This window comes from Misgurnus anguillicaudatus, chromosome 6, assembly GCF_027580225.2.
Source record: "Misgurnus anguillicaudatus chromosome 6, ASM2758022v2, whole genome shotgun sequence".
NCBI lineage: Eukaryota > Metazoa > Chordata > Actinopteri > Cypriniformes > Cobitidae > Misgurnus > Misgurnus anguillicaudatus.
In genome coordinates this window covers 1788750-1811568 of record NC_073342.2, presented here as the reverse complement: position 1 = coordinate 1811568, position 22819 = coordinate 1788750, and the positions used below count along the sequence as shown (strand labels likewise).

Genomic DNA, 22819 nt, shown 5'->3' with positions numbered 1-22819 from the left:
AGAACACACAGAACTTCAATTTTCAACCTGTTTGTGATTACCACACAATCCCGTCACCTGGCTGTGGTCTTCATTTGGTGAACGGTTCTTCACTCATAATTGACCTATACAAGAAATAGAGAAGAATATTAAGCAATTCTGCTCTTACATTTAGATGTGCCCCAAGAACACAGACACACCGGCTCCAAAATGTTGAAACAGTACATTTCTGTTATTTTAATGTGGCAAATGTGTCAGCTTTAAAAGAATCATACCTTACCTTTTAAACAGGATGCGCACTGCATTAAATACCTTTACTCCCAGCATAAGCAAGCAATTTTCAAAATGCTTTAAAAGTAAATGGTGATTATTTTACTTGTTTGCCTGTTTTTGACTACCATAGAATCCTGTCGCCTGGATTCCAACCTATCATTTTCAGGCTTGTAAAGCAAATAATGAAATACATTATCATTGACTTCCATAGTAGGAAAAAAAATATTTTGGAAGTATCGTGATAAATGATGAAGAAAATATTTTGAAAAATGATGGTTAGCACACAGTCGATGGTACCTATTAAATTTCATCATATTTTTTTATTCCTACTATGGAAGTCAATGGTCACTATCTGCTGTGGGTTTACCATCATTCCTCAAAATATCTTCTTTTGTGTTAATCAGAAAAAACGAACGCATACAGGTTTAAAACAACACGAGGATGAGTAAATGATGACAGAATTATCATTATTATAAATTGAAATATTTTCTTACTGCAAGTCATTTAGGTAATCAAGAAAATACTTTACCCGTTGTCTTTGCAAGTTAAACAAATACAGCTTTGCTTCCAGGTCTGTCGACGTTGCTGTGGTTTTTCGACAGCTGTAGTATGAAGGGTAGCGAATGAATGAATACATTGCACAAAAAATCCTTTTTAACTATGCAAATATCTAAAAAGTCTTAAAATAAGATGCATTATTTTGATGAGCAAAAGGACATAAGAAAATAAGCCTAGCCTTTCGGGAGAAAAAACATAAAATTTAAGTGAATTTGGGCTTAAAACAAGCAAATAAATCTGCCAAAGGGGTTAGAAACAAATCTAGATTTAAACACCTAATTCAAGAAAAATTGTCTTAGCCCATTGGCAGATTTGTTGGCTTGTTTTAATGTACATTCATGTACAATATTTCGTTTTGTCTTGTATTTCTAAGCATTTTGTACTGCCCAACGTTGTCTAGGTTGTTTAACGGTTGTCATTTTCTTTTAAAAGCTTTATAATTTATTAGTTTGGATGATTGCCATTCCTGAGAACCGCTTACATTGTAAGTAAAAGAATCATCTAAGCATTATTTTGTTGAATGTCTCTTAGACATGTAGCTGTTTGATTGTGGTTCTATTTAATGGCCAGTCTATACTTGGGGAACGGTCAAACGTCTATTAGATTTTCACTGACAGCCCAAATTAAGCCTTGTTTTAGCCTAGACACATATTCGCGGTCTATTAGAAGTTATGTAGTCGTTTAATAGCCGCTTTTTGATGACCAATGCGTTCTTGTGCCGTGGTTAGGCGTCTCTTGGATTTTCCGTAAAAAGACAAACGAATCTATTTTTAACACAAAGGCCAGGGGAGAGCGCGAACGCAGTCCCCCACTATCAGAAATTTTGCAGTCGAGATTCCCACATTTGGGGAATTCGCAAAGGGTCAGCACAACCGGAGTGCAATGGCTGAGCCTCGCCCTGGGTGAACCACCTTCATGATCATGGTATCTCCCCTGCCAGGTAAGTATGAGCAACAGCCTTTGAGGCCAGACGGCCGCATCTTCCTGTGACCGATCGCATCGACGGCGCCCCCGAAGGCCGTCCGACTACCATTTCATTACTGTGTGTGACCAGGTGGAAAGGCGCACGAAGCCAGGTCTGAAACCAAATATTCTTCGAGATCTACCCATTTTCCGTTTCCAGCCCGGTTAAACCGTGCAGAGAGAAAAACGTGAAACAATTTAAATCAAATGGATTTAAATAGCGCATTTCAATATATCGTTTCGTTATTACAAAGTAACTTTACGTGGAATAGAAACAAAGAAATGTACAGAGCAATCGAGAAACAACGAAAGCATAGCAATTTTAGAACGTGGATAAATAAAAACACAAGGGCTCAATGACTTACCCGTTGTCGTTGTGAGTTAAACAAATACAGCTATGCTTCCAGATCTGCCGACGTTGCTGTGGTTCTTCGACAGCTGTAGTACAGTGAAAAAAAAGTTTTCAGGTGTTTTGAACATCCCAATCTGTCTCGTTCGCTTTTTCAGCTGTGTCGATGATGTTTAAGTCGTCATCGTGTCACCTCCAAAATACGAATGCATACAGGTTGAAAACAACACGAGGATGAATAAATGATGACAGAGTTATCATTATAAATTAAAATATTTTCTTACTGCAAGTCATTTAGGTAATCAAGAAAATACTTTACCCGTTGTCTTAAACAAATACAGCTATGCTTCCAGGCGTGTCGACGTTGCTGTGGTTTTTCGACCGCTGTAGTATGAAGGGTAGTGGAAAAAAAGTTTTCAGGTGTTTTTAACATCCCAAACTGTCTCGTACGATTTTCTTGCGCCTTCAGCTGTGTCGAGGCTGTTTAATTCGTCCTGGTATCACCTCCGCAAACTGTAAGGAAAATAATTAAATACATTACAAAAACATTTCGTTATCAGCGTGTTCATTTCCATGCAAGCTTTTCGTTAAACCAATAATGCCAACGAATACACAGCACTTTTAAAACACACGAATTAAAAAACACTCTGTCATTCACGCACAAAAGAAACAAATTCTGTTTTTTACCTAACTTATTTGTCCCCGAGAAGGGGAGCGCACCGTTCATGGAAACACTGCAATACCACGTCGATGCATGGAGTGGAAGGAGCAAGCTCCGCTTCCATTTCCGAAGGTCAAAAATCCATTTAACGTATAGTCCCCGGGTAGGAGACGTATCAGACATTAAACTGATAAGAACAGATACTACACTTGATCTTAGCCAAAAGGCCGAGAAGCGATACCGCAATAGACGCAGCCAAAGGGGAGCCGGCGAAGGCGCTGGCTTTCGGGGTGGAGGCTAGCGGGCATTTAACTCTAATATGAAGTAGTATGTAATATGAAGGGTAGAGTGAAAAAAAAGTGTTAAAGTGTTTTAAACATCCAAATCTGTTCGTTTACTTTGTATTTTTTTCCTGTTTTCGAGTAAAAAAGAATTCTTAAATCGAGATGCATTTTCTTAAGCAAAGTGGCTTAGATTTTAAGTCTTGTTTACTGAAATAAATTCTAAAATGTAATAGGTTAAGGCCTAAATCAAGTAAAAATATATGCCAGTGGTTTAAGGGAAATAAACCTAAATTGAGTTTATTATTGCATTAAGTTGGAACAGAAATTAAGTTTATTTTTCTTACCCCACCGGCAGATATTTTTACTTGTTTTAAATATAAACCTGTTGCTTTTTAGAATTTATTTCAATTATTACAACACATAATATCTTAAGCCACTTTGCTTAACAAGTAAATGCATCTCGATTTAAGAATGGTCAGATATTTACTAGAAAACAAGACAAAAACTTCCAAACATGAATTTACAGACGGCTGGAAATTTTAAACAAAATAACTAGACATACCTATTCGGGTCTGCTCCCGTTTGCTGTGATGAAGGGGGTCTTAGTCCAAAGCACATTTTGAGGAATACTTACACATTTTACTTCTTATTTCTTTAGAATGAATTATTATTTATTTTCAATTACAAAGTATGCGATCTGATTTTCTATTTATTTATTTATTTAGCTTGTTGCACATTTGATTTGTTGCCGCATCATTCCGTGTTAATGTATTTCAATGTATTTGTTTATAAGCAAAAAGTGCGTTATTATAATTCATTATATAGCTGCGAAATATATAAAAGTATTCCCAGCAAACACAAAACGTTTTTATAACGTTTTTGTATTTGCTGGGTTGGCATCACTTTCTTTAGCTCACACAAAATTCTACCAAAAAACAGCATATCATTTTCTACTAAATAACTGCATACACTGTGGATTAAAAATGTCCGGAATGCGAACCTGGTAAAACCCAGGTAAAAAAAGCAAATAAAAAATAAACCATTTTGATTTAGCAAAAGTTTACAAATAAATGCACTCCCTGTACACAACAAGCACGTCTCGTTACCATTCATATTTTGCGTGATTTAAGTTTCGTCGCATACATTTTGGAATAAAATAAGGCTTTTAATGTATGCAGACTTCATTCTCCATTAAGGGCTTATCAATCATAATGAACGCTGTTAACTATTCTCATTGAATGGTCTAAATCCAATGCTGGTAAAGAAATCAAATGTCCATTTAAACGCAACAAGCAAACAGCTATGCTTCCAGGTCTGTCGACGTTGCTGTGGTTTTTCGACAGCTGTAATATGAAGGGTAGAGTGAAAAAAGTGTTTAAGTGTTTTAAACATCCAAATCTGTTCGTTTACTTGCTACTTTTTTCCTGTTTTCGAGTAAAAAAATAATTCTTAAATCGAGATGCATTTTCTTGTTAAGCAAAGTGGCTTAGATTTTAAGTCTTGTTTACTGAAATAAATTCTAAAATGTAATAGGTTAAGGCCTAAATCAAGTAAAAATATATGCCAGTGGGTTAAGGGAAATAAACCTAAATTGAGTTTATTATTGAATTAAGTTGAAACTGAAATTAAGTTTATTTTTCTTACCCCGCCGGCAGATATTTTTACTTGTTTTAAATATAAACCTGTTGATTTTTGTAATTTATTTCAATTATTACAATACATAACATCTTAAGCCACTTTGCGTAACAAGTAAATGCATCTCGATTTAAGAATTGTCAGATATTTACTAGAAAACAAGACAATAACAGCAAGACAGACCTTAATTTACTTTTTTCTTCCAAACATGAATTTACAGACGGCTGGAAATTTTAAATAAAACAACTAGACATACCTATTCGGGTCTGCTCCCGTTTGCTGTGATGAACGGGGTCTTGGTCCAAAGCACATTTTGAGGAATACTTACACATTTTACTTCTTATTTCTTTAGAATTAATTATTATTTATTTTCAATTACAAAGTATGCGATCTGATTTTCTAATCGCGGTGTGTTTTATTCCTCGTTTGCTTGCATGGATTTGCTTTATTTATTTTGCTTGTTGCATTTAAATGCACATTTGATTTGTTGCCGCATTATCCTGTGTTAATGTATTTCAACGTGCTTATAAACAAAAAGTGCGTTATTATAACCAATTATATAGCTGTGAAATATATAAAAGTATTCCCAAAAACCCAGGTAAAAAAGTAAAATAAAAAATAAACCATTTTGATTTAGCAAAAGTTTACAAATAAATGCACTCCCTGTACACAACAAGCACGTCTGGTTACCATTCATGTTTTGCATGATTTAAGTCTCGTCGCATACATGTTTGCGTAAGGATTTGATATTTATTTTTTGTGGAAGTTTATTAAACTAAAAGGCTTTGTATTTTTGCTCCGTGAGCCGCTTGGACGCTGTTTAAATAGTCATCGGGAGTTAACTGTATTTTGCTGTCCTGCAGTTTTTTTCTTTCTTTACGTGTGTATATAAGTGTATGTACCATTTATATAACTATTTCCACATGTAATATCTGAGCGGTGGTTTTTGAGACTTAAACAGAAGGCGAGAGTATGTTTGTGTGTTTTGGTTTATTTTTGGTTCGTCACTGCTTTTAAGAACTATGCACTGATTTGCTGTGTGGTTTGTCCCTTCTGTTAAAAAGTGGATTTAATCTAGTCTCTCCAATTGTGGGTAAATAACCGGTGGGCCGTAAATTTTATCTTTTAAATATTTTTAAGCACTTTCTGTAAAAAATAAATTTGTACTATTTTTGGAGAGTCACGTCTCTGTCTTTAATCCCATCCGAACCAGCAGGGTCCTTTTCATATTTTTGTAACTTTTTTGTTTGTTTATTTTTTCTCTTGGGTTCAATCTATTTTCCTGTGTGAATAAATAACCCAGGTGACCTAGTCGGTTCCTTTTCATACCTTTAACCAAAGGTTACACATGCAAGCAAACGAGGAATAACACATACGATTAGATCATCACGTCACATACTTTGGAATTAATAAGAAACAATTATTCAGTCTAAAGAAATGAGAAGTAAAACGTGTATGTACTTCTTCAAATGGGCACACTTTGGACAACGACCCCCGTCATTACAGTAAAATGTTTTCCCTACTTCCGGTCAAAGCCGCCATTTTGTGAAATGGGCATATAGGCGACGCTGGAGCATGCCGCCATTGTCTCTGTTCAACAAAACAATTGTGTTTATATATAGATCTATTCGATTTTTTTTCGATTTCAATCACCGAATACAAGGTACAACACGATGCCATCTGGCCCTTCTCTCTGGTTTATGTTTGTAAGGAAAATAGAGGGCGAAATTCCATTTCAGTCAAACATTCCTTCGTGCCACGCTGCTTTTTTTCTTTGAACGAAAAAAAAAACCCGTGTGCTCCGCCTATACAATTCGTTTTCCTGTTTATGATTATTTTATGCTTAAAACAAGCAAATAAATCTGCCTAAAGGGTAAGAAAAAAAGTCGTGAACTTTTCCCATAAATACTATTTCAAGAAAAACTGTCCTACCCCACTGGCCGATTTTTTGCTTGTTTAAATTCACTTCGATTGCATATATAAAAATATTGTCTACAAACTAGATCACCGGGCAGATGTTTATCTTTTTAGTATCCACCGAAGACACATGCGAACCTGCATATGGGCCAAACTTTTCCACAATACACATTCGTTGTGTGCACGCGCCATTGTCTTTGTTCAACGCGACAGCGTGCTCCGCCTAAATAATTTGACCCATTTTAACATGGGTTTGTTTCTCGTTGTTGTTTTTTCTTTGAAAACAATCTATATAGCGCTCTCCACAATCGTTTTGGTGTTAGCTTTACGTGGAATAGAAACACACAAAAGTACTGAGCGAACGAGAAACATATTATAGAACGCGCAACATCATATAGATCACGGATTGGAAACCAAACTGGCAACCACGCACAAAAGAAGCAAACTCTGGTTTTAAACTCACCTTATTTGTGCCCGGAAAGCGCCCGAGTCGATGAACGGAGTGGACGGAGCAAGCCTCGCTTCCATTTCCGAAGGTCAAAAATCCATTTAAACTTGTAGTCCCCGGGGTCCACTTGTTCTTGTCCAAAAAGCCGAGAAGCGATACCGCAATGGGAGCCGGAGAAGGCGCTGGCTGTCGGGATGGAGGTTAACGGGTCAGAGGTCTGGCACTGAAGGTCTGGGTCCATTCCTCACCGTGTGCATTTCACTCTATACGTGTAAAAAACATACAAATACATAAAATACATACAGAAACAGTTATCACTTACACAAAAAGAACATGAAGGTAAAGCTTCAGTTAATTTGCTTGCTGATTGCTTTTTGCATGCACATAAAAAACTGAACAAAACTGATATACTAAACAAAATAGGCCCTAAAATTGAGGAACACCAGTTGTATAGCTATTTTTTAAATATGAAATAAGACAATAAATTACAAATAACATTTGAATGCCTGCAGCTTGTTCATGTCCACTCCACAAAAAAAAAACAGTGTGACCCTTCTATTTGGTTTCAAGTTTGAAAGTTTCGAACCTATGCAACACTCTTAAGACAAATGCTCCTAAAAAGTACCAAATAAGGGTTCCTCAGCATGTAACCACAGCAGAACCCGTTTTTTGGTACTATATGGAAACTTTTTATAAGGTTCTATAAAGAATCTTGCCTTGAAAAGTGCTCGCCTCAATGGTGCTATAAAAAAACATTAATTTATCAGCTGTCAGGAGTGACATTTTTGTTACTTATCCACTTTTTAATGTATAACACTTGATAAAGATTATTTATTGTCAATTCTTCACATGTTTCAAGCATACAAAGCAATCGAAATACAAGGTGCATCAGCATTCAGTTAATATGCCACCTGGAGCTGGAATCAGCTTTCAGAAGAGATCAGATGTGTTTCAACAGTAGACACTTTTAAATCTAGATGAAAAACACGACGGTTTAACTTTGCATTTACTGAATGATTTAAAACAGTACGAATAAAACAGTATAAAAGAATACAACAGTATGAACCTGTAGCTGGAATCAGCTTTCGGATGAGATCAGATGTGTTTCAACAGTAGGCACTTTTAAACCTAGATTAAAAACACATCAGTTTAACTTTGCATTTACTGAATGATTTAAAACAGTACGAATGAAACAGTATAAAAGAATACAACAGTATGAACCTGTAGCTGGAATCAGCTTTCAAATGAGATCAGATGTGTTTCAACAGTGGGCACTTTTGAACCTAGATTAAAGACACATCGATTTAACTTTGCATTTACTGAAGAATATAAAACAGTACGAATTAAACAGTATAAAAGAATACAACAGTATGATCGGTTTAACTTTGCATTTACTGAATGATTTAAAACAGTACGAATAAAACAGTATAAAAGAATACAACAGTATGAACCTGTAGCTGGAATCAGCTTTCAGATGAGATCAGATGTGTTTCAACAGTAGGCACTTTTAAATCTAGATTTAAAGACACATCGGTTTAACTTTGCATTTACTGAAGAATTTGAAACAGTACGAATGAAACAGTATAAAAGAATACAACAGTATAAACCTGTAGCTGGAATCAGCTTTCAGATGAGATCAGATGTGTTTCAACAGTAGGCACTTTTAAATCTAGATTAAAGACACAACGGTTTAACTTTGCATTTACTGAATAAACAGTACGAATAAAACATTATAAAAGAATACAACAGTATGATCGGTTTAACTTTGCATTTACTGAATGATTTAAAACAGTACGAATGAAACAGTATAAAAGAATACAACAGTATGAACCTGTAGCTGGAATCAGCTTTCAAATGAGATCAGATGTGTTTCAACAGTGGGCACTTTTAAACCTAGATTAAAGACACATCGGTTTAACTTTGCATTTACTGAAGAATATAAAACAGTACGAATAAAAGAGTATAAAAGAATACAACAGTATGATCGGTTTAACTTTGCATTTACTGAATGATTTAAAACAGAACGAATAAAACAGTATAAAAGAATACAACAGTATGAACCTGTAGCTGGAATCAGCTTTCAAATGAGATCAGATGTGTTTCAACAGAAGACACTTTTAAATCTAGATTAAAAACACATCGGTTTAACTTTGCATTTACTGAATGATTTAAAACAGTACGAATAAAACAGTATAAAAGAATACAACAGTATGATCGGTTTAACTTTGCATTTACTGAATGATTTAAAACAGTACGAATAAAACAGTTTAAAAGAATACAACAGTATGATCGGTTTAACTTTAGATTTACTGAATGATTTAAAACAGTACGAATAAAACAGTATAAAAGAATACAACAGTATGAACCTGTAGCTGGAATCAGCTTTCAAATGAGATCAGATGTGTTGCATTTACTGAAGAATATAAAACAGTACGAATTAAACAGTATAAAAGAATACAACAGTATGATCGGTTTAACTTTGCATTTACTGAAGAATATAAAACAGTACGAATAAAACAGTATAAAAGAATACAACAGTATGAACCTGTAGCTGGAATCAGCTTTCAAATGAGATCAGATGTGTTTCAACAGAAGACACTTTTAAATCTAGATTAAAAACACATCGGTTTAACTTTGCATTTACTGAATGATTTAAAACAGTACGAATAAAACAGTATAAAAGAATACAACAGTATGATCGGTTTAACTTTTCATTTACTGAATGATTTAAAACAGTACGAATAAAACAGTTTAAAAGAATACAACAGTATGATCGGTTTAACTTTAGATTTACTGAATGATTTAAAACAGTACGAATAAAACAGTATAAAAGAATACAACAGTATGAACCTGTATAGCTGGAATCAGCTTCAGATGAGATCAGATGTGTTTCAACAGTAGGCACTTTTAAATCTAGATTAAAAACACCATCGGTTTAACTTTGCATTTACTGAATGATTTAAAATAAAACAGTATAAAAGAATAAAACAGTATGAACCTTACCCGCCATAAAGGGAATGAAGCTTACGGTATGGTGCTTACCTGCAGAAATAAAGTACAAAAAGAACACACAGAACTTCAATTTTCAACCTGTTTGTGATTACCACACAATCCCGTCACCTGGCTGTGGTCTTCATTTGGTGAACGGTTCTTCACTCATAATTGACCTATACAAGAAATAGAAAAGAATATTAAGCAATTCTGCTATTACATTTAGATGTGCCCCAAGAACACAGACACACCGGCTCCAAAATGTTGAAACAGTACATTTCTGTTATTTTAATGTGGCAAATGTGTCAGCTTTAAAAGAACCATACCTTACCTTTTAAACAGGATGCGCACTGCAATAAATACCTTTACTCCCAGCATAAGCAAGCAATTTTCAAAATGCTTTAAAAGTAAATGGTGATTATTCAACACAGTCTCACACCCTATTCGTCACATACTGCCGTTTGGTCATGACCCCCTCACGTCCATAGCGGACGTTGAGGGTACCCCCTATTCGTCGCTTGAAAACGTAGAGGGTCGTCCTATAGATTTGAATGCAAACCCCTCATCTTTGAATTTTGACGAAATGGGTTTATCGGTTTGCCTGCGCAATATGGTTTTAGGCGATTGATTTTATGCTGCAAATGTGCATTTTGCACAAGCGTGCGGCGCATAAACGGTTACAATCATTATTGATGCGGTGACCAAACATTTTCGTGGAGCGGAAAGCCTTCTGAATCGGTGTATCACGACTTTTCTCTCTCTTTTTATATAGATATATTTGGTATACAATAAAATGACATATTTACAGGGCTGTATTTGCTGTGTGTTTAAAACATGCCTTAATTAACGTAGATATTTTATTATTTTCGATCACGCACAGTTGGTCATTCCCCCTCACGTCTATAAGCTGACGTTGAGGGTACCCCCCAATTCGTCGCTTGACAACGTAGAAGGGTCGTCCGATATTTGAATCCAAATCCCTCATCTTTGGATTTTGACGTAATGGGGGTATTCATGCCTGCGCTGCAAAGTATGTTTTAGGCGATTGATTTTATTGTTCAAATGTGTATTTTGCAGTAGCGTGCGGCTGTTAATTCATTGGTGCGGTCACTACATTTTCGTGGGGCAGAATCCCTTGTCTGAAGCGGGATCACGAATTTCTCTCTCTTTAAGTTTCTCTTTAAATATATATTGTTCTACATTAAAATGACATGTTTACAGGACTGTATATTTGCTGTATGTTTAATTAAGATATACCCAAGGCAGTTCGTGTAATTTAATCGATTCGTGTCCATGGACACGATTTTCCCCTTTTTTTCGTGCCAGTCAGAACGACTTTCAATCTAATGTATTTCAATAGGAAGTATTTTTCGTGCCTGCACCACGTTTTTTTGTCCTATTATTTTTTTCGTGTTTATAAGCACGAATTTAATCTAATGTATCGCAATAGTATATACCAGGGATTGTTTTACTTTATTTGTCATTAATTGATTACACTTTAAGCGCTACTTTACTCAACATTTAATCAGGAGATGTTTATCCTATAATATTGATTTTTTTGATCGGTTTCGTGTGTCAAATACAATAATTAATACTACAGTACCCATGAGCCTTATCGACATCTACTATGGTGAAGGCACCAGCTAAAACTACATGTGGGCCCGCTGCAGATCACAATATTTTCTCAACACATGAATACTAACGTGTGCTTGATAATTCAACAATACGATGTTATGGCCATCAATTTTGATTGTTTCTACTTTGATTGTAAAAAAAATAATAAGTCAGTTTCGGACGCCTGCATTTCCCAGAATCCTCTCTGCCTTCGTTGCTATGGAATCTGAGCCAGTCCTCTTTGCTATTGGGTGATTTCTTCTTCGGTACTCGTAATTGACAGGGATTCTCTCATACGCGAAAATCATTGTCCAGGTAAGTCACGATGCTTTCGTTTAAAGTTCACTATTTGTTTAAATGTTATAATTCACGCCTTTCTTTTGGCATTACGCTGACATTGCCATAGCCGTACGAAAATTAACCATGTTTTTGTGGTAAAAGTGTAGTAACTACGGTTTGTGTATCGATTATTTGCAAAATGGTTTTACTAAACCAAACATGGTTTAACTTTTTTTTTTCAAATTCATGGTTCTTTCTTAACTTGCAACCTATCTCTATATATACTGCATCTGTTGTACCTGTCTGTCCAGCTGTGTGTTTGTCTTTCTGTCTTTGTCTGCTTTGCAATGGCCACCAGATATACCCCTCACAAACAGGATCCCCACTACCAAGAGGGGAGGCTCATGGCTCTTGAGCTGAACCATGACCACATTCTAGCTGAAGCCAAGGTTAGAGTTTTTATTTACCTGTTAGTTTATACTTAAACATATTGGATGTGTTACAACTTAAAATAAAAATGATAAATATGGAAAAGAGATGAGTGTTGAAGATTTAATACGGTATATTGTAATAGCAACTTATTTAGCAACTAACATCCTATAATGTTCCGTGGCATGTTTTAATAAGGTAATATATTTTGGAAAAGAGAGGTTTCATCCCCTGAGTTTCAGAGACTTGGAGAATCTATGCCAAGGCTCATTTAGGTGTTTCAATACTTATGCTGTGTTTCCTTTAGTTGTTGCATGTTTTTCACGTCCTGTACCTTTATTAGTCTTACAAGAAATATTCACTTCAACACACACAGAGCAGCTGTGGAGACGAAATGTTTATGCCCTAGAAGAGACCCTTCACAGACCTCTAAAAGGATCTTTGTTGGCTGGGGCAAGCCGAGGGGGAGGCAAGGAGGGTGACGCCAAGCCTCAGCTACAGGGTATATCTGAATTATTTCAGATTTGTAGGAATTTAAATGTAAATGGTGGACCAAATCAAATTACGGAATAACATTGTAATTGTATTTGAGTATTAACAGTTTAAAACATTTAAATATGACAAAACAAATAAGAAATAGAGTATAACACTTAAGTATACTATCATGTCAAGTACTTCGTTATGTCTTTACCAAACCCTTAACAGAAATACATCTGATTTCATAAACAGTTCTGTATATATGTTGAAAAAGATCATGTATGTAGTGATAGCCTAACCTGTTCTGTGTACTGTTGCAGTCACTTTTACAGGTTGAGTGCTTCCTGTCATCCAGTGTGGAGATTTCACCTAACTGTACCCTCAGCAAAACTAAATCCTCATGAGGAATTTGGTAAATCGCATTGATTAATTTGAGTTTAATTTTATTTAGTCAATAATATTAAACTTTAATTACTTAAAGTATGCTTGCTAAGAATTAATGCACAGTGCCCTGCTTTATGGTTTAAGATGCATGTTTTTGGGGGGGATTTGAGAAACCAGATAAAAACACATTTAAGAGAAAATTAAATCTAGGACCTTCTTGCTGTGAGGTGATAGTGCTAAACATTGAGCCACTAAGCAATCCTATACAAAAAAATCAAACCTAGAATCCAACTAAATCTTGAATAGTTTGGTTTAGTGTATTATTTTTATATGAGTTATTCACCTAGAATAATGTTAATTTATTTTTCTCCCTAGGTGCAGAGAGTGGTTCTGTGGGGACCGTGATGTATTACGTCACAAAAAACAGCCACTCCACAATAGGGAATGTGTAATTAATAGTTTTTTTGTAGCCATCCGTCCAACCAAATGCATCATTAAAGGGGAAGATGGATATTGCACTCAACACAAGGTATGTTCTCAAAAAAGCCCTACTTTTGATGTTTTTATGTGTCTGCAGCCAGTAACAGGTAATCTAAACTAGTGGTTTTCTTTCTTTTTGGCAGTCGGCAAGATGACATACCACTGTTGTAAACGCACAAACGTAATAATGCTTTCAGGCAAACCAATCATTTTAATTACCATCAATGGTAAAACCAATTCACAGTTTAGATTTCCATTTTAGATTTGATGTTTTTCACACTATGTTTTGATGTTTTCAATGCTGTGGCATTGTACTTTCCAGTAGAGTCAAAGTGCATTGTATAGCACATTACAATCCAAGTAGGGCATCGTGAGCAAGGCCTGTTGTGGGAGTCTAAACGGGGGTCAACTGCATGCAATTTATGTTTAGTTATTATTTATTTATTTTGTGATTTTAGATATGTTCATCATTCACCAGTTCTCACTTCCCTGGACTTCAACCTTGCTACACACATGGTATCGTTATTAATCGAAACAAAGACAGATATCTTTATATTTTTGTTCTCTGCAGACAAACAAAAAATGTTAGCTGTTGCAAAGCAATTTGGTGAGTTAGCAAATGATACTACTCGAGAAGTTAGGCAGAAGGAGTGCTATACTGGGATTATAGAAACTTATAAGATGTCTCTTAAACATTCACAATGTGCGGAATGAACTAACTGTTTTAAAATAGTATGTGGTAAATGTTTTTTTTCCAAGGGCGTTTTGACTTGCCTCAGCCACTGTATGTCTGTTAAACATGCAAACAGCAAAGGACCCCAGACCTGAAAGACCTTCTGAGGAGTGGATATTGGCCAGCTTCAATAAACAACACCACGCTTTACACACTGGACCTCCTGATCTCCTTTCAAGAACTCAAGGTCATCTCTCCAAGATTTTCCAGACAAGCCTTCGGAAAGCTGCTGGAGCATTGCACGAAGTGTGGAAGAAGAGTAAGTGTAAATGTTATCATTTTATTCAAAACTCCATAAGCAGACAATATCACAATTACTATTTCATTCTATATATCTTCCAGTTTGGATATATCAACGGCGATGCACTGCAATGCAGCTTCTTGGAGTTTTCATACGCTTCATTTGAATCAGACCAGCTATGGTGTGGTGCTCCTTTCACCTGCCCAGCCTGAACGCTAGAATTGTTGGCTGCTTCAGCAGATCGAAACAGAAAGCTATATCGCTTTTGCCGAAACAGAAGGTGGTCTTTATTCCAGTATTTTTATTGGTTTATTTATTTACTTTAATTGATGGATTTCCTATTTTTCTTTCTTAGCTCTGGTGTTCCTGTTTTTTGTTTTCTTTTTTGAGGGGCCTTTTGTGGCTGAAGACAGTGCGGTGTCTAGATTTGTCAACACCATACAAAAAGCACTGAAAATGCAAGTTTTAATCATAACTTGACAAAATAGTTGTTACACAAAAAAATCTTGTTCGGAGTTGATTTCTACTTTTGCCTACCAAGTACTCCTAAATCAAATTAGGAATAAATGCCATATACTGTATTGTATGACACCATCACTTTAATTTGATTTGTTGTGTTTGTTGTGTGTTTCATAGACTGTGGCTTGCAAATATTGGCCATACTTGAAGAAAGTTGCTAGTGTCCTTCCTGATCTTCAGGAGCTGACCTCAATGAAACCTTTCCTTAATGTCATGCATGCTTGAGCCACGCTACAACGTGTGAGGTATGTATAATATTTTTGCTTCATACGTACATGTGTAATGTACATTCATAAGAAATAGAAGTTAATGGCTTGACTACACTATTTAGATTCTTTTTGGCATAACCATTTCTTGTACAGGTTGTAAAAGCCCTTTGAGGACAAATGTGATATTGGGCTATATAAATAAAATGTATTTGAATTGAATTAGTCTTGAATTCTTAAATTAGTCTTCCACCATTTATTCACAGATTAAATGAAGTGGTAGGAACCAGGAAGGAACAGGGACAACCACCGGTGAGTGGAGCAAGTGAACAGCTACCTTTCACGTTGTGCCCGTACAACCAAATATATGTCCAAAGCAGGTGATCAGAGTGTTTGTTATATTTTTGCATACTTTTTTATTTGGAGCATCATACCCTCATTATTTTCTTTCAACGGCAGGGGTGGACATGCTTACATTGCATGCAATGGGCTGGAACCATAAAAAAGTATCTCTCTACATCAGGCACTTTCCACAATATATGTGAAAGTAAGTTTTTTTTATATATATATATATAAATGTTTTGTGTGTCTTTTAGTTGTTGTGTGCATTTTGCCTGATGTTAATTGTACAATGTACAACAATCCTGATTATTGAATAACAGACATCCAGCACGAGACTGCAAGGCTAGCAGAACTAAAAACAAAGCTACATTGCACAGATAAAGGGGCGTCACAAGGCTTTCTGATGTGAAAGAATGGGCAGCTGGTGGTAAGCGAGACCAATATTCTTCCCACTACTATCTGAATTTTTCAGTTTGATATTAAACAAGTGCCAAAGATGGTAGGCTTATCATCTATTTCTTAACCTCCTAAGACAGGGGTGTCCAAAGTCGGTCCTGGAGGGCCTGTGTCCTGCAGAGTTTAGCTAAAAGTTCCCTCAACACACCTGCCTCAAAGTATCTAGTCTGCCTAGTAAGACCTTGATTAGCTGGATCAGGTGTGTTTGATTAGGGTTGGAATAAAACTCTGCAGAGACACCGGCCCTCCAGGAGCAGGAGTGGACACCCCTGTCCTAAGACCTGGTGTGTCCACATACATGGATATCACATTTTTTTGTTGTTTGCATCATAATACTTTATTCTGTGTAACTGGAACCTGGTACACAAACGTGAACAATAACACTGCTTCATTTTCAAAAAAAAAAAATTTGGTTAATATATATATTGTTTTTTCCTGACCCCAAATAGCTGGAAGAAATCTAAAATGCAAGCCAAACCAAAGCTCGGGTCTTAGAAGGTAAAACAGTTGGTGACATCTCCTGCCACCATAAACAAGCCAACTTCATCTCATAATCAAATGTTATTGCACATTTATGTTGTGTTTATGTTTATTATAGTTTCTTTGCAGGAACCATACATATCAAGTAAAGTTGTTTAAACCATTAAAATGGCTTTTATATACAAATGTATCCTCTGAAATGTTTGTGTGTTGTTTAAACAGTGAATTTGCTTTCATTATCACTTCTACAGAGACATCAGAAACATCTCATGCCAGTCAAGACACCACACACAGAGAACTTCAGCAGTCAATTGAGGGGCTTTATCTTAGTGTGATGCTGCGCAAGCAAACTCTCTACTGTCAGAATGGTATAACTATTATAATTTAATAGCTTGATAAATTCTAAAAGCTAATGTATGCATCCTACTTTCCAACAACAATTACATGGAATTAGCATTTAATTCTGAATTCTGTTCTTGAAATGTCTAGTCTGTAGGATTTATGTAGCTGTAACATTTTAGCTTCCTCCCCTAAATGGATCTTTCAGTTACCTCTTTGTCAATCTAAATTGTAATTTTCGCATAAAATTCAATTGCTGCTTTCCCTTTTGCTTGTAACATTTTTTCTTGGTGAACAGTTCACAAACCCCTGTACATGTCTTTCTAGACAGCAGCAAGCTTTGCCACCGCCTTCGAAGAAAGCTGGCAGAGGACAAAAAGCTCCTTCTTCAGGAGATACAGAACTACAATGATCTTGTACTAGACTCTGCCACAAACATTGACCTAGCTGTGGTGGAGCATTCCCTCACTGGAGAGAGCAGTGTGTCTCAGATATGACCGTGGGACCTTCATGGCAGTGGTATGTCAAGAATTTATTTACAGTTTTGCTTTATAGAGTATTCTGAACAAAAGCATGCAACATAGTCAGTGTTAAAATATTCATTTAATTTATTGGTGTTTGCTTATTATGTATCAGTTTGTAAAAAGTATGCATAATGCGATTATGCAATATTGTCTCAAATTAACATATAACTGTTATTGATTCTTAGCAAACATTTCAGTCAAGAAACGATTGCATGACCAAGTGATGTTGACAATGTGACTGCAAGAATAAAGGGGCATTGTGGTGTTGGAGATGGCACGACACCGGACATGGTTGCAGAGCCTGGCAGTGGCTCTTCAGAACAAGATGGCTGAGGAGGGTAAGTTAAATAAAAATCCTGTCAATTCAAAGTTTGAATAAAGAAGTCACCCTCAGTCTCTGAACTTGGATGGAGTAGAACGGTTATTGCTCTGTTTACCATGGACATTTGGCTTGTACATAATAAAATAGGCATTATAGTTGTTGTTCACAACAAATACGGCTTTGCTAGACTGTGATTTAGGTAGTACTAGTTTAACACAGTTAAATATTTAACACAATGCCAGTTTCTTTAACTCACAAAAGTGTTAAAGGGGTCATATTATGACATTTTTTATTGTGTAAAATAAATGTTTGGTGTCCCCAGAGTACATATGTGAAGTTTTAGCTTAAAATACCCCACAGATAATTTATTATAGCATGTGAAAATTGCCACTTTGTAAGTGCGAGCAAAAATGTGCCATTTTGGAGTGTGTGCTTTAAAGGAAACAGCCAACATCTAAACCTGGGTTAATAAAATAACACATAACACAGAGATGGTGATAGAGACAATAAAGTAAAAGATTGCAGATCTTCATCAGTGTTACTTTTTAACGCACTTTAATATTGGGACACTATATATATATATATATATATATATATATATATATATATATATATATATATATACATATATATATATATATATATATATATATATATATATATATATATACATACATACATACATACATACATACATACATACATACATACATACATACATACATATACATATATAAATATAACCCAGCAGTGTTCGTTTAACTAGGGTTCAAGGACAACAAACACAAAAAGTTTATAAAAGTTAATTACAGTTAAAATCGAAGCATTAAAAATGAGTTTAAATAATTTAGTTTCACTAAATGATAGGCGACCAGCCCAAACGGAAGACTGAAATGTGTGGGTGGACTGTAATTGCATCTCTAACTGTACGTTCACAACGCTGATGGAGACTGTTAAAAAAACACTCTGGCTGCCCTGCAAACAACGCTATAGAAAAAGAGTAGCGGACACTCGAATACGTTCTACAGAATAATTTTCCACCTTCTGATTGGTTGCCGCCGAATGTTTTCTCTGACTTCCGGCCACATTAACGCTCTCGTCGGTGGCGGTGTGAACGTATAGTAAGGAAACTGGTATTATTAACTCTGTCAATTAACTCCAAATCTGAACAACAATTTACTCTGAATATGTTAAATTTGCTCTTTAGGTGTTCAATTCAACTCAGAAATGTTTAACACTGAAATTTTTACTGTCCAATTTTGCTGTGTACCGGTACTTAAGCACAACTATATTGAAGAAGAAAACGGTTAACCAAAAGGGCCTATCAGACATTGGCTGAAACACAAAATGCTTTTTTCTGCTTTTGGTCTTTCTGTTACCTCAGTGATCCATCATGTTGCCTCGGTTTATACAGAGTCATCTAGCCGGGTACCATTGCAACAATGCACAGAAAAATGACAGCCATTCTTGTATGTAGATTTAAATGGGTGACATTTTTTTACTCTATTGAAGTTCTTTGGCCTCAAAAAGCAAAATTAATACCAAGTTAGTTTGTCTTTAATGTAATCTCTTTTGTATTTTAGACAAGGGAAATGAAGGACTTTGCTGTCTCTTAAGAAGATCGTCAGTGGTGTCAGAAGGGTTGCAAGTCGTCCTTCAACAATACAAGACTGCATTAGGTCTTGAGGTCTCTGTCCTTCTACATGTTGAAGAAGAAGATCTGACCTCAGCAGTCCAGATACCAGCGAGGATGAAAACATAATTTAGGTATTTTATTTATTTATTTATTTGTATGTATGTTTGTTCTCAAAAATTGACCAGAGGCTATTCCATCAAAGTGGATAAAGGAAAAGATTTTTGATAAGTCTCACAAATTTAAGTGGGAGTTCTGTTCCATTACTGTGGCTTAAGCCCAGTTCAGATCAAAGATTCACAACAAGACAAAGCTGTTTTAAAAGTTAACAGGGGGAAGTTGCAGCAACATGAACTGGCTCGTCTCACCTCTACTCAAGCCAGCTTTTGGGGTTGCTGCATCACAGCTTGTCAATTTGCCAGCTGCTGGTTTTAGAAGGTTTCAACACATAGTCAGCTTGTAACAGAGTCAACTGGTCAAGTCACTATTCAACTAAGTCAACTATTGGCTGGTTCAAGTTTTGGACGAAAGAAAGTGGGGAACAATTTGTTTATTTGTTTGAGGAACAGCTGTGTCTGTTTGCCTAAAAACGTAAAATGTACTTAACTCTTCAGGGCACCTTATGTGCACGAGCACACTATATACCTATTCTGGCTCGGTTAAAGTCAACATGGACTTGTTATTGCTATATTACACTGACTTTCACTGTAGGCTCAAGCCATTTCACTGACAATGTTAATTTAAGCAAGGCTTTTTCAAGTGAGCACAGCTTTCCTTAGCTGCATTGATGGAATTTCCCCATTATTTTTACATGAAATCACATTTTTGTGTAATTAATAATGCTTTACACACCTAAAACAGCTGAACTTAACCTTCTTTTCCTACCTCTTGCTTTCCCAGATAGAAACTGCACAAAGGACTGCGTTTAAGGAAATGGACTTGGCATATATCTGTGTAGTGTTAGTATGCTAACTACATTAAAATCTGTATGCATCCTATATTGTTGAAATGTTCAACCTGTGTCTAGATTATCAAGCATGTTATTTAGCACGTTGATGCTCCTTAAATATGCACAAACATCTCAAGATAGGTGCAACAATCGTATGATATTATCAGTTGTAATAATTGAACTGATGTTATATTTGGCTAGTGTATTCATAATTTGTGTATTTAAAGTTGCTAATGGGCATTGTTAGCCACATCACAAACTCAATGTTAAAACACTGCTTATTGTGCCTTATTGTGTTTATGTACTTGCATTGGTGCAGTAATATTGATGTAATGCAGTAAGGTCATTGGTGTGTTTTACAATGGCTTTGAACAAAGCTCAACCAATCAGAATAATCATTGATAATAAAGGAAAAGTTTTATAACGGGTAAGTTGATATGAAATATTGTAAGCACATTCATCAGGATGACTTTGCTGACCTTGTGACCTTTATTACCACATTTAGGCCAAAATGTGAAAACTCTACTTGATTGAGTGTATTATAGGATATAACTGTTGTGCACCATTAAAGATAAACATCATAAATTCTTTCTTAAAGATGTATAATTTGTTGGCCATGTGTCTGTCACTATCAGTTCTGTTCTTATAAGCTTATTGTACATTAAGCACTATAGTATGCAAAAGAAAAATACACTACATTTATATTTTATGATTATACTTATATTGTGTATTACTACAACTTTATTCCCCTGTTCTGCTGGTTGTTTTCAAGTGAACTTCACAGTCTAGTGTTATTAAATTCAGACTTATGGCTTGATTGACAAATTTGCATTTCATGTATTTTCACTGCTTTTATTGTGAAAGACAAAAAATAAAGTGTTTCTAAATATGAGCATATTATGTTTTTACTTGTTCATACATTGTTAGTTAAAAACAAAATGTGATTATGCGTATTTATATGGGCGATCTTGGTTAATTTGACAACAGACTGCATTATATAATAAATGCATTACTTTAAAGCAGGGGTGGGCATTCCTGGTCCTGGAGGGCTACTGTCCTGCAAAGTTTAGCGCCAACCTTAATCAAACCTTTGATTACAGCCTTTGATTAGGGTTTTTCAGGTGTGTTTGATTAAGGTTGGAGCTAAACTTTGCAGGACAGTAGCCCTCCAGGCCAGGAATGCCCACTCCTGCTTTAATGCATGCATTGGTCTCCAACAAGGTTGCCTTGTGAATTGTCAAAGCACACTACTAATAGCCTTAATTTAATTTTATTTATTAAACAGGACTATTTATTTATTACATATTTTTATATTAGCTTGGCATCTTTTATGTACGTTAACATTTTAAACTTTTATAAACCATTAACAAGTAAAATAAAATAAAAATCAAGTAAAACAAAAAAGTTTTTAGTAGACTATTTAAAAAAAGTGGCCCTGCAGAATTGTTTTATCCATTGTGGTAGCCCTTGCTCACAAAAAGGTTGGGGACCCATGCTTTAAGGCAGGGGTCAACAATCCTGCTCCTGATGGCTCGGTGTCTCTGCAGAGTTTAGCCCCAACCCTAATCAAATACACCTGAAGGGCTGGAGCTAAACTCTGCAAAGACACTAGCCCTCCAGGAGCAAGACTGGTGACCCTTCCTTTAAGGCATATATTTTACTTATCTTCAAACCGCTTGCTTTTGCTTATATTTGGTGATGTAATGATTCTAGCAGAAAGTGTTCTAGCAGTGGTAGAGCTCAAACTAGATCAGTAGGACCCACAGCTCTGCATATTTTGTATGTTTTCCTTAACTGACACACCCAGAACCCAGATCTGTTCATGGATCTCTCCCTTAATGAGCTGATGATCTAAATCAGTTTAGGGAGACATGCAAAATGTGCAGAGGAGTGGATCACCTGGGTTTCAGATCATCAGCTCTGAGATTATGGAGAGATCCATAAACAGAAATTGGTTTGTCAGTTAAGGTAGACCTAGAAATTATGCAGAGCCGTGGGTCACCTGGGACAAGATTGAAAACCACTGGTTAAGGCAGACAACATAGATCTTGGATGTCATTATCCAAATAAGGTAATAATTCAGGCCATGTCAAATAGTTTCTTTTCAAAGGGTCCTGTGAAGCTATGCATGCAAAGTCATGTCCAAGAAATTATGAGAATTGAAACTTTGTCACATGACTAAACATATTAAAGAACTCAAACTAATTTGGGCACTATTTCTACATAAAATAACTAAATAAAAATGAAGCTTTGTGTTTATTTGTGTATATAATAGGCCTTCGAAGTGCTCTCTGAAACTAGGCCAGGGACAGCTTGAATCAGTGAAAAAAAACATTTTATCATAGAGCTATACG

General features: G+C 35.8%; 1 long non-coding RNA gene and 2 other non-coding genes across 9 annotated transcripts; 1 reads left to right on the top strand and 2 right to left on the bottom strand.

Moving 5' to 3' along the window:
- Nucleotides 1–1593: 1593 nt before the first annotated feature.
- On the bottom strand, nucleotides 1594–1758 carry LOC141364588 (U1 spliceosomal RNA). Its single transcript, XR_012370300.1, has one exon. It is a non-coding gene; the product is annotated as a U1 spliceosomal RNA (small nuclear RNA).
- Nucleotides 1759–2831: 1073 nt separating this feature from the next.
- Nucleotides 2832–3022, bottom strand: LOC141364446 (U2 spliceosomal RNA). Its single transcript, XR_012370166.1, has one exon. It is a non-coding gene; the product is annotated as a U2 spliceosomal RNA (small nuclear RNA).
- Nucleotides 3023–10478: 7456 nt separating this feature from the next.
- On the top strand, nucleotides 10479–14706 carry LOC141364225 (uncharacterized). Of its 7 annotated transcripts, none has more exons than XR_012369869.1 (6): nucleotides 10479–12400; nucleotides 12757–12882; nucleotides 13178–13269; nucleotides 13617–13770; nucleotides 13865–14237; nucleotides 14481–14706. It is a non-coding gene; the product is annotated as an uncharacterized lncRNA (long non-coding RNA). The 7 variants fall into 7 exon arrangements; XR_012369866.1 differs by having other exon boundaries at nucleotides 10479–11987; nucleotides 12263–12400; nucleotides 13865–14705; XR_012369870.1 differs by having other exon boundaries at nucleotides 14180–14237; nucleotides 14481–14700.
- Nucleotides 14707–22819: the final 8113 nt, after the last annotated feature.